The sequence below is a fragment of the Rutidosis leptorrhynchoides genome, chromosome 7, assembly GCF_046630445.1.
Source record: "Rutidosis leptorrhynchoides isolate AG116_Rl617_1_P2 chromosome 7, CSIRO_AGI_Rlap_v1, whole genome shotgun sequence".
In the NCBI taxonomy this organism is placed as follows: Eukaryota; Viridiplantae; Streptophyta; class Magnoliopsida; order Asterales; family Asteraceae; genus Rutidosis; species Rutidosis leptorrhynchoides.
Genome location: NC_092339.1, coordinates 351,450,414 through 351,463,936, shown reverse-complemented (window position 1 = coordinate 351,463,936; position 13,523 = coordinate 351,450,414).

Sequence of the window (13,523 nt, the reverse complement as noted above, 5' to 3'; positions counted from 1 at the left end):
TGTAATCATGTTATGTATTATATGTATTGTAGTGTGCTTGTACTTTTATGTTCTATGTAAAAATTACTTGTATTGTTTGTTAATTATCTTTTACGAATCTAATCCTTGTCTATTTTACAGTATAAAAACAAAATGGACGTTAAGGGTAGACAACCGAATATTTTAGAAGATCTACCAGAGGATATGATTGAGGAAATCTTGTCTAGAGTCAGTCAGAATTCATCAGCACAATTAATTATGGCAAAATTAACTTGTCAAACATTTGAAAGGCTTTCCAGAAATGTCTTGAAAGGACCCGTTCATATACATTATAAACGATTCACAATAGTTGATTACATCGTGAGGTATTTGACCTCTATATGATACATTTTACAAACATTGCATTCGTTTTTAAAAGACAAACTTTTATTACATCTAAAATTGACGGCATGCATACCATTTCATATTACATCCAACTATAATTGACTTAATATTAATCTTGATGAACTCAATGACTCGAATGCAAGGTCTTTCAAAGTATGTCATGAATGACTCCAAATAATATCCTTAAAATGAGCTAATGCATAGCGGAAGATTTCTTTAATACCTGAGAATAAACATGCTTTAAAGTGTCAACCAAAAGGTTGGTGAGTTCATTAGTTTATCATAATCAATCATTTCCGTAATAGTAATAGACCACAAGGTTTCTGTTTATAAATATATGTACACTCGCAAGTGTATAAAAGTATTCTATAAGTTGTAGGCACCCGGTAACAAGCCTTAACGCTCATGTTTTACCCTCTGAAGTACACCAGATCAGGTGTGTTTAATATAACCTCGAAGTACTAAAGCATCCTATAGTCAGGATGGGGTTTGTCAGGCCCAATAGATCTATCTTTAGGATTCGCGCCTACCGTACATAGACAAGTAGCTTAATGTTACCAAGCTAAGGGTATATTTCTGGTTTAAACCCACGTAAAATTAGTTTTAGTACTTGTGTCTATTTCGTAAAACATTTATAAAACAGCGCATGTATTCTCAGCCCAAAAATATATATTGCAAAAGCAATTAAAAAGGGAGCAAATGAAACTCACAATACTGTATTTCGTAGCAATTATGTATATGACGGCACTGAACAAGTGCAGGGTTTGTCTCAGATTCACGAACCTATATCAAGTATATATATTTATATGTTGGTCAATATCTGTCTAAAAATTTAGGTCAAGTCGTAGTGTATCACAATCCTAATGCTCGAGACCGACATGCAAAAGTCAACAAAAGTCAACTTGACCCAAAATGACTTCCAAAATCTATACATGTTTATTATATAACTTATATATAGTCGTTTTATATATTTAAATATATTTATCAGATCTTATTATACTAAATAATACAATTCATTTATTAATAAATAAAAATTTATATTTAAATTCATATATGATAAAAATATACGTTTATATATCTCAAGTAATAAAATTTATAAAATTCACTTAATATCATAAAAATATAGTGGTATGTATTATTAATGTAATTATATTACGTGTGGTAAAAATATCTTTGTACGCATATTTATTTGATAAAATAATATTGATAATAATAATAATGATAAAAATAATAAAATGATAGTTTCAATAAAAATATTAATTTTAGTAATAAAGATAATTTTAGTAATAACATCAACTGATAACAATTATAATAATCGTTTTAATAATAATATTAAAATTAATAATAATTCAGTTGACCATATCTTTTAATCCGTTCATCGAACCCACACGATTTCTAATTGAAAAGTTATTAATTTTTCTTTAGATTTTCAACGTCATGCATATCATATACCTTATCTCAGTAGTATATGTATCAAATTCGTGATTTATCATAAACTATTTAACGACGAAACTAAGCATACAAACATGCATAATCATATATACTCGAGCACTAGTCAGGGATACACTATTAATATATAAAAGATAAGATATGAATGCTCACGTATCAATATTGTGATTCAATATTGCAGGAAAGTACGTAGACGCAACGAAAATGATAAACGTTAGGTTGACCTCACGAGCAATACCCTTGAACAATACCCATAACCTCCATAGCTATAACCCATAATTTCCTTAGCTCTATCCTGTTTGAAAACTTATTTTGAAATCGTCTGAATATAACTCTGTCGTAGTATTTTATGTATACTAATAATATCTTGAAATAATACTAAGTAAATATATATATGTAATTCGATTGAGAGAGTTTAGAGAAATATATTTTCAAGTTTCTATGAAATAATGAAACCTATTGAATTCTATTTATAATAGATTTTTGAATTATTAAAGTGAATTATTAAAGTATGAATTATTAAAGTGAATTATTAAAGTATGAATTATTAAAGTGAATTATTAAAGTATGAATTATTAAAGTGAATTATTAAAGTGAATTATTAAAGTATGAATTATTAAAGTGAATTATTAAAGTATAAATTATTAAAGTGAATTATTAAAGTATGAATTATTAAAGTTAAAGTAAAGTAAAAGTAAAGTAAAAGTAAAGTAAAGGTAAAGTTAAAGTATAGTAAAAGTATAAAACTATGTACGTATGATATGCGTATAAATATATTTAATATTAATTTAAATCGTTATATCATAAAACATTTTAGAAAAGTAGAATTATATATATTCATAATAGGTTTCAAGTTTTTAAATTACAGTCTGTTAGTGAAGCATGGGATAAAGTCCAAAGGTTTAATAAACGTATGAAATCATCTTAATGAAAAATGTCGAGTTACTTAACTTGTCGATATCCAACACCTAAGTTATTTACACTCCACGTTCTTACTTATAGATCACTTTACCATTTTCCGAATATTGTCAAAAAGAATAGATTTCTTAAATCACAGTGGACCTCATAACATTGGCCCGTAATCATATCATAATGTATATGATAATTCAATCATTTGATATTATCTCTTAATTCTGTTGATAAATATATCGAAACAAATACGTTCATGTAAAGTATCATATATATCAAATACTTTGTTAATGTTTTCAGTTATTATATATTATATATACATATCTATATACACATTATTGTTCGTGAATCGTCGAACACGTTCAAAGGGTAATTGATTACATGAATGTAGTTCCAAACTTTTTGAGATTCAACATTACAAATTCTGCTTATCGTGTCGGAAACATATAAAAGTTAGGTTTAAATTTGGTCGGAAATTTCCGGGTCGTCACAGTACCTACCCGTTAAAGAAATTTCGTCCCGAAATTTGATCGAGGTCGTCATGGCTAACTTTAAAAATGTTTTCATGATGAATATGAGTTTATAAATAGAGTTTTATCATCATTGAGTAATATAGATAAAACGATTTGATTACGAGAAGAGTATAAGTGAAGCTATCGCAAGAGAGTGAAATGAGTAAACGTATATTCGTTTTAACCGATGACGTAGTTATGATTGATTTCTGGAATTCATGGAATTTAAAAAAAATCTTTGCAATAAGATTTGGTTCTTGGGCGATTAAGGAAATCAGGATCTTATTTGATTAAATGCGATAATCTGTCTCGATTTCTCTGTCTGATATTTTACTATAAATCCACCCCTTTCGTTTCTTTATTTCCACAGCTCACACCTTCTAGTCTTTCTCCCCAATTCATACTTTAAAGCATTCATTAATATGCTTCATCCAGTATTGATTTTTGATATACTCTTAACTTTCATATCTGTCATTCTTCTTTTTCATCTACCACCGGAGGAAGTTATTTTCTTCTACCATTACCTTGGGGTTATTGTGGTTTTCATTCTCCTGTGTCTTTATATTGTTATACGCATTGATATACTAGATTTGTAATTTCGGGGTTGTTATCGGGCTTTATATTCTCCATTATATTTCGGAGCTTCATGCTTTCGTTTTCTCTTCCCGACCTTAAGTCAAGCGGATAATGGTCCAGAATTTGTAGATATGAATTTTTGGATGAACATAGTTAATGTTCCAAGAAGAAAATCTTAATGGCACGATCTTGATTTGGCAAATTACCAGAATATCCGAAAATATAGAGCTATCAAGATGATATGTTCTTAATATGTTTGGAAATTGGGTAGAATGTAAGAGTCGTGTAAATAGTACATGATGACAGTATGTTCTGTGAATCATCACGTTCCATTAGAAACTCAGTATGACTTACTGTAATATAATCACATTGATCAAGTGTCATTATATTATACTAACTCATGCTTCAGTTCCCAACACTACTTCAAAAACATTCCTATTTTAAATTCGAATTTTTTTTTCTTCAGAATTTAGAAACTAACACAGTTTCTTTTTATGTTGTAACGCAGATATTGCGAATAGATAGAAGATTTCGGATAAGAACAGTTGTGAAAATATCTTCAGGAATATCGAAGATATTTATAATAAAAGATACGACGATATCATAGAATTCTTAACATAGATGGATGATGAAGAAGATTTGTCTGTGAAGGTTTAGAATAAGAAGTAAGGTGTTTGCTAACGATTTCAGTAGACACTGAATCATTTGGATCCTTTGAAGGCAGGTTTAGTCTTTATGATTTGTCCACAGCCTCCTTCATGGTCTGGTCAATCTGTTTTCCAGTTTCAAACCTTCTCTTTTTCTCAGCTTTACCACCATACTATTCTTTATCATCAAACTTTTGACTGTTAAAGTCGTTTACAGTTTTTGCTGCTTCATCAGCATTTTTCCAATTTCGGAGAACTAGTTCATAGTTTGGGATGTTTTTCAGAAAATTCACATTCGAAGTATGTTAGTCTAGGAGATAGACGTTATATGTATACATATAACTTTTGACGTAAAATTGTTGCGAAAATCAAAATACTGATTGCTAATTCCCAGTAGTTGGTGTGACAATTATTGTTGCAGGATGTAGGTGAGTACATGATGGGGTTTTAATGAATAAGTACAGTGGCTTTTCGGAGAGGCTTAAGTCGAAGGTTAATGAAGTTGTTGATAAGTTTACTGCTAATGTGGCGAGATATGAAAGGTTCCCGGTAACAATGATGAAGGGGTAATTGTTATAATAAGGTTTATTCGTATAAACAAATGAAGGTGATTTGTTGAAGCTGAAGGTTCTTCGTATGCCCGAGAGACATATTAAATTAATGTGGCTAATGTGTTATGATCCAAGTCGGGTCATACCCAATAACAAGCTTACCGACACCTTATATGTATTTAATCTTAGCGATTGGATCGTTGATTAAATACGCGACACTTGAACTTTAAGAAAATGGCTTTATTAAATTATTACTTGATGTATATTTATATGAATCATGGAATAATTTATATGATATGGATTTAATTATTTATAGGTTAAATAATTAATTAATTATGTTACATTTTATAAAATAGGTTTTATAAATGATGTAAACATAATAAATAAAATGGAAGTTTTATAAAATGTATTTTATAAATTAAGTTTTATAAAATGTAATTTTATAAAATAAATCCATTTTATTTAATATTAGTAGTGGCCTTGGAGTTGTGCATACACATGCTAGAGATGCCATTCCTTTGGTCATGCTTTTCCATATATCCATATACATGTTCCTTGACTTCTTGGAACAACATACATGCAATATACTTAAAAAAAAACTGCACCAAACTCCTCCCAACTGCTGCTGTCCAGCAGTGACTTTTAGGAAGAAAAGAGGGTTCAAAGTTTGGTTTTTGCAAGTATAATTCAAGTGTTTATAAATCCTAACTAAGGCTAGGTGTTGGTGCATAAGTTTGGGGTATAACTACTTGAGGTTTCATCCATTTGAAGCTCTATTCTTCATCATCAACTACATAGCTTGGAGAAGGTATAATCTCTTATCTATCTTGTAGTTTGTAAGTATGTTTCACAACTTGATCCTAATTGGGATTTAACTTTAATTGGTTAAAGTTTAACAAGTCTAAAATTGGTAATTAACATGCTTCCGCTTTCTTAATTCTTAAAATGGTTTAAGTATATTATGAACTTGTTAAATCCCAACAATGGTATCTAGAGCTGAAGTTGATGGAATATGCTTCGAGATGATTTATTAAACCCACTATAATTTTGCATTCTATGAACATGCATGAAGTAGAATGTAAAATTTTCGGTTTTGGGTGGTTTGTCATTTTGGCCAAAATCACTTGTGATTCTGCATTCTGTATTGTCAATCACTTGTGATTCTGTACTGCCAATCACTTGTGATTCTGTACTGCCGATCACTTGTGATTCTGTACTACCGATCACTTGTGATTCTGTACTGCCGATCACTTGTGATTCTGTACTGCCGATCACTTGTGATTCTGTACTGCCGATCACTTGTGATTCTGAACTGCCGATCACTTGTGATTCTGTACTGCCAATCACTTGTGATTCTGTATTGCCTATCTCTTCTGTAGTTAAAGTTCACAATCTAAGCCTTGACCTTGTGTTTTTTGCATGCATGGTTGATTGATATTTATTCAATTGGTTTGTAATAATATTTATTCATTTGGCATGTAATAATTCATTTGGTTATGTAATTTATTTTATATTTGGTATGTAAAATAGATTAGGTTGTAATTTCATTTTTAGACAAAATGTATTAGGATATATTTTGTAAAATGATGAAGAATGATGAAGACTTGAAGAACACATGAAGAAGCATTTGGATGCAAGGTTAAGTGGGAGATTTGAAATCTCCTACTTTGTGTTATAACCCCTTATCCGGTGGCATTTGTTTTCGGCTAAACAAATGTCTACCAAAATGGCTTGATTGTGAACATATTTGTTTTTCATGCATGGTTGTTTATTGTATGATTGTGGATTGTATGGTTGTATGCTACAAGTTAATCACACAAGTTAACAACAAGCAAAACGACAATTTAATTGGTTAAATTAAAAAATGGCTAAAAGGACATTAATAAAAGGTTATTAAGAACATGATTAGGATCATATATATAAAATGGTTTATAGACATGAAAATGGATTTCAAATGAACCATGCACTAAATGCATGTTGGTGTATGGCATAAAAGTTTTCTCAAACTAGAATTAATGAAAACTTAAAATCCCTTATTATCGAGGCAAACAAGTTAAACGCCATCCTTTTGTGCAACGCTTAAAAATATTAGGGAACTCACAATGGGATAAAGGTCACCTAACCGTTAAGAGCAAACTAATATGATTAAGGTAAATTTTGCACACTTGTGGGATAAAGGTCACCTAACCACTTGTATGTTAAGTTTACATGTCTAAACAAGTAGGACGACTTGATTTGGAAATCATGAACTTAGGGTCACCGAAGCATGATGAACAAATAGGCGTTGATGGGATAATATGTCATGAAAAAGGATTGCATGATCCCATAACTTAGAAGTTGCAAAAGGATTGCAATTGTCATATAATGACTACCTAGCTAAATCAAATGACGGGATAAAGGTCACCTAACCGAAATTTGGTTTACCGTTGGATTCTAAAATTTAATATATATATCAATTGGATTTAAAGGGTATTGATTGTTAAATTTAAAATCGATACTTAAATGAACTTTGTTAAATTTTGTAGATGGCCGCCAATAACAACAACATGCAAAACGCACCTATTAACTTGAACAACCTATCATTAAGGTCTCTCCTCGAGAAAGACAAACTCAACCATACGAACTTTATGGATTGGTTCCGCAATCTTAGGATTGTCCTCAAACTTGAGGATAAGGCGTATGTGTTGGAAGACCCCATTCCCGATCAACCCGACGAGGATGATACGGAAGGCATGGCTTATTGGGATAAGTATTGCGCCGATTCGGTGCAAGTTGCTTGCCTAATGCTTGGGACTATGATACCCCAACTCTAAAAGGATTTCGAGCATCATACTGCATACGACATGATCACGCAATTGAAGGAGATGTTCCTTCAACAAGCTCGTGTCGAGCGCTTTGAAACGGTCCGAGCGCTTCATGCATGTCGTATGGACGACTCCCAATCCGTTTCATCTTATGTCCTTAAGATGAAAAGCCTCATTGATCGCGCAAACCGTCTTAATCTCAACATATCTAATGAGCTAGCCACGGATCTTATCCTAAACTCCTTGTCAAAGAGGTTTGACCAATTTGTAATTAATTACAATATGAATGGGATGGATAAGACCATTGGTGAACTTCATGGCATGCTTAGGATGGCAGAAACTAGCATGGGTAAGAGGGCTTCACCCGTGCTAATGATCAATGATGGTGGGTCCAAAGGTAATAACACCTCTAAGCCAAAGGCGACTAAGAGGAAAGGACCCGCCTATCATGGCAAGGGAAAGGGGAGGATGGTTACCCCAACCAAAAACAATAACAAGAAGCAAAAGGTTGCCGGACAAGCAAACCCCAAGGAAGACCCGTGCTTCGGTTGCGGTGAAATGGGTCACTGGAAACGAAACTGCCCGGTCTACCTTAAGGAGTTGAAGGAAAAGAGGGATGCGGGGCAAACCTCAGGTAATATATATATGGTATATATAGAGCTTAGTATTACTTCTTCTAATACATGGGTATTAGACACTGGATGTGGAACTCACATTTGCAATTCTTTGCAGGGGTTCAAAAGAAGTAGCAAGCAAACGGGAACATCAAGTCTCTTTATGGGTAATGGAGCCAAAGTGCAAGTGAAGGCTCAAGGAGACTTTGTATTAATGCTTCCAAGTGGTTTGGAACTTATTTTGAACAATGTTTTGTATGCACCGGATTTATGTCGAAACATTATTTCAGTTTCCCGTTTAAAACAATGTGGTTTTTATCTTAATTTTGTTAATGATGATATCCATGTTTATTTAGATAATGTATTCTATTTTAAGGCTTCGCCTTCAAATGGAATTTATGAATTGGTTCATGATGACACATCATCTAGTAGCTCAATATACCATACTAGCACCAAGAAACTCAAAAGGGATTTGAGTGATTCCTACTTATGGCATTGTCGCCTTGGTCACATAAACAAGAATCGAATGCATACACTTCAAAAGAGTGGCCTTTTGAAATCAAATGAACTAGACTCATTTGATGTATGTGAATCTTGTTTACAAGGCAAAATGACTAAAGCACCTTTCAAAGGGACCTATGAAAGGGCTAAGGACTTATTGGGATTAATACATTCGGATGTATGTGGACCCTTTAAGCCCATAACTAGGAATGGTGAAAGATACTTCGTTACTTTCATTGATGACTTCAGTCGTTTCGGATATGTCTACTTGTTAAGACATAAGGACGAAACTTTTGAAGCATTCAAAGAGTATCAAAACGAAGTACAAAATCAACTCAATAAGACAATCAAGGTACTTCGTACCGATAGAGGAGGCGAGTACCTAAGCGATGCTTTCCAAGATCATCTTAGAAGTTGTGGGATTATCTCGCAACTCACTCCTCCTGGAACACCCCAACTGAATGGAGTTTCCGAAAGGAGGAACCGAACCCTAATGGATATGGTTCGATCTATGATGGCTAGAAGCTCGTTACCTCTATCATTTTGGGGTTATTGTCTATGCTCCGCGGCTCGTATTTTAAATATGGCCCCAACCAAGAAAGTGGAACGAACACCTCATGAGATGTGGTTTGGAAAACCTCCATCTCTATCATACTTAAAGGTATGGGGATGTGAAGCTTATCCTAAGCGTTACGTCCCTAATAAGTTGAATGCTCGATCCACGAAGTGTATCTTCATAGGATATCCCAAGGATGATATGGGATACTATTTCTATGATCCAACCGAGCAAAATGTATTTGTTGCTCGAAAGGCTGAATTCCTTGAAACTAAGTTCCTAATGGAAGGAAATAGTGAAAGGAAGATAGATCTTGAAGAGGTTCAAGATCAAGTAGATGATACACAATTGGCTGACACTAGCACTCAACATGAAAATGTTGAGAGTGATCAGATGGATGATCAAAATACACAAGACGTTCGCAGATCTGGTAGGATTAGTAATCCTCCTGAGAGATATGGGTTTCTCATGGATGGTTGCTATGTGGTTGATTTGGATGAACCAATAAACTACCAAGATGCTTTATCAAGGATTGATAAAGATAAATGGCAGGAAGCCATGAACGCTGAGATGCAATCCATGTATGACAACCAAGTTTGGGAACTTGTTACACAACCTGCTGGCTCAAGGCTAGTTGATTGTAAATGACTTTTCAAAATGAAAACCGACATACATGGAAACTTGGATACATATAAAGCTAGACTTGTAGCAAAAGGTTTCACTCAAACTCAAGGGGTTGACTATGATGAAACTTTTTCGACTGTGGCAATGCTAAAGTCTATTAGGATATTACTTGCCATTGCTGCTCATTATGATTATGAAATATGGCAAATGGATGTTAAGACCGCTTTCCTAAATGGATATCTTGTGGAAGATGTCTATATGATTCAGCCTGAAGGTTTTGTTGATCCGAAATATCCTAAAAAGGTATGCAAGTTAATGAAGTCAATCTACGGATTGAAACAAGCATCTAGAATGCGGAATCATCGTTTTAATGAGGAAGCCGTGAAATTTGGCTTCATTAAAAATGGTGATGAAGCTTGTGTATATAAGAAAGCTAGTGGGAGCACTATCATGTTCCTTGTACTATATGTGGATGATATATTGTTATTTGGAAATGATATTCTGGAAATGCAAAGAGTTAAAACTTGGCTAAGTAAATGCTTCTCCATTAAGGATCTTGGAGAAGCACAATACGTTTTGGGGATTGGGATCTACAGGGATAGATCCAAGAAACTGATAGGTTTGAATCAAAGTGCATACATTGAAAAGATCTTGAAAAGGTTCAAGATGGAGAACTCTAAGAAAGGTTTGGTACCTATTCAAAGAGGAACACTCCTTAGTTCATCTCAGTGCCCCACCACGAAAGATGAACAAGAGAGAATGAAGAAAGTCCCATATGCGTCTGCCATTGGGTTAATCATGTATGCAATGATATGTACTAGACCGGATGTGTCATGCGCTCTTAGCCTGACAAGCAAATACCAGAATAACCCAGGAAATAGTCATTGGATTGCCGTTAAAAGTATATTGAAATACCTTAGGAGGACTAAGGATATGTTTCTAATATATGGGTCTGGTGAGGAGGAACTCGCTGTAAAAGGTTACGTTGACGCGAGTTTCCAAACTGATCGAGATGATTCTCGATCACAATCCGGTTATGTCTTCACGTTAAATGGAGGTGCAGTCTCTTGGAAGAGTTCAAAATAGGATGTTGTTGCTTTATCCACTACAGAGTCGGAGTACATCGCCGCATCATTGGCAGCTCAGGAAGCTGCATGGATGAAGAAATTCATCGACGACTTAGGAGTAGTCCCTTCCATTCAGGACCCTCTTGAGATCTTTTGTGACAACGAGGGTGCGATTTCTCAAATCAAGGAACCTCGTGCTCACCAAAAGACCCGTCACATTGAGCGGAGATTCAACTACATAAGGGATGAAGTTGAAAAAGGAAAGATATGTATTCGTAAAGTTCACACATATCTTAATATAGCGGATCCTCTCACGAAGCTCTTACATGGAGCAAAACATACTGGACATGTTTGTGCATTAGGGCTTCGATATTCTAGTGATTGGTCATGATCTGTTTAAGTATTGTAACGGAACGAAATTGTTCAAACTCATTAATATAATTATGGTATTAATTTATTTTGAGTCATGTTCCTATTTTGCATATTTTATCCATGAATAAGTAATTATTCTAAAATTCCATAGTCGATCACATTCGTGGGAACAAGTGTAAGGTTGTGGGGCAAGGTTGCAACCAAGGTTCATAGATATTTGTGGGACACAAATATTGGAAGACCCGCTCTCAAGACTTACTAAATAGAGCCTTTGTGGTTGATCACTTGTAATCTTGAGTAAAGGCGAATATCATTGTATCCTCTGACCTGAGATACATATTGGGTTCGGATATTTACCAAGTATTGTGCCTTGATTCTTTCCTTCGCTATTCTGAAATATGGTAGCTCACAAGGAAGAGCTCAGGTATAATGCAAGGTACATATTTAGGACATATGTAGTCAAGATGGAATTTGTCCCTCTTATTCGTTGAGAGTCAGATGTCTAAGGCCTGATAAAGTTAAATCTAAAAGAGAGTGATCACTCTGTATCTCTTGGATTTAACATGACATCTAGGACGAAAGGAAATAATGAAAGATTCACCTATTCATATTCGAGGTGGGAACTCGAAAGGGATGATGTTATTGAATGGCACAAAGTCATAGCATATTGGGGGTGATGGACGGTCGTTAGGTGGTATCCATCACTTGCATTAATTTCTTATGTTTCTCGTGCAAGTGGGAGATTGAAGGTTCTTCGTATGCCCGAGAGACATATTAAATTAATGTGGCTAATGTGTTATGATCCAAGTCGGGTCATACCCAATAACAAGCTTACCGACACCTTATATGTATTTAATCTTAGCGATTGGATCGTTGATTAAATACGCGACACTTGAACTTTAAGAAAATGGCTTTCTTAAATTATTACTTGATGTATATTTATATGAATCATGGAATAATTTATATGATATGGATTTAATTATTTATAGGTTAAATAATTAATTAATTATGTTACATTTTATAAAATAGGTTTTATAAATGATGTAAACATAATAAATAAAATGGAAGTTTTATAAAATGTATTTTATAAATTAAGTTTTATAAAATGTAATTTTATAAAATAAATCCATTTTATTTAATATTAGTAGTGGCCTTGGAGTTGTGCATACACATGCTAGAGATGCCATTCCTTTGGTCATGCTTTTCCATATATCCATATACATGTTCCTTGACTTCTTGGAACAACATACATGCAATATACTTAAAAAAAAACTGCACCAAACTCCTCCCAACTGCTGCTGTCCAGCAGTGACTTTTAGGGAAGAAAAGAGGGTTCAAAGTTTGGTTTTTGCAAGTATAATTCAAGTGTTTATAAATCCTAACTAAGGCTAGGTGTTGGTGCATAAGTTTGGGGTATAACTACTTGAGGTTTCATCCATTTGAAGCTCTATTCTTCATCGTCATCTTCATCATCAACTACATAGCTTGGAGAAGGTATAATCTCTTATCTATCTTGTAGTTTGTAAGTATGTTTCACAACATGATCCTAATTGGGATTTAACTTTAATTGGTTAAAGTTTAACAAGTCTAAAATTGGTAATTAACATGCTTCCGCTTTCTTAATTCTTAAAATGGTTTAAGTATATTATGAACTTGTTAAATCCCAACAGAAGCTATGACAAAACTGTCTATTTTGGAAAGAGATTGAAACATTATATTTGGTAATAAATATCAAAGGATCTGACACGGATACGTGTTAAACTAAAACTTTTGTTTCGAGAGCTTTTCAGGTGCATGACAGTGGGTAATGTGTGGTTGGATCATCATCTCGTATGTCTTTAAGAATTTGGAAGTGTTTGAACACATATTGTAATTGTTAATATACATATGATGTTCTAAGATTTTGAATGATACAAATATTTTTGTGAGTTTCATGAATAGAAATGAGGTTCTAGGACAGTTTTGAAGTCAAAGTATA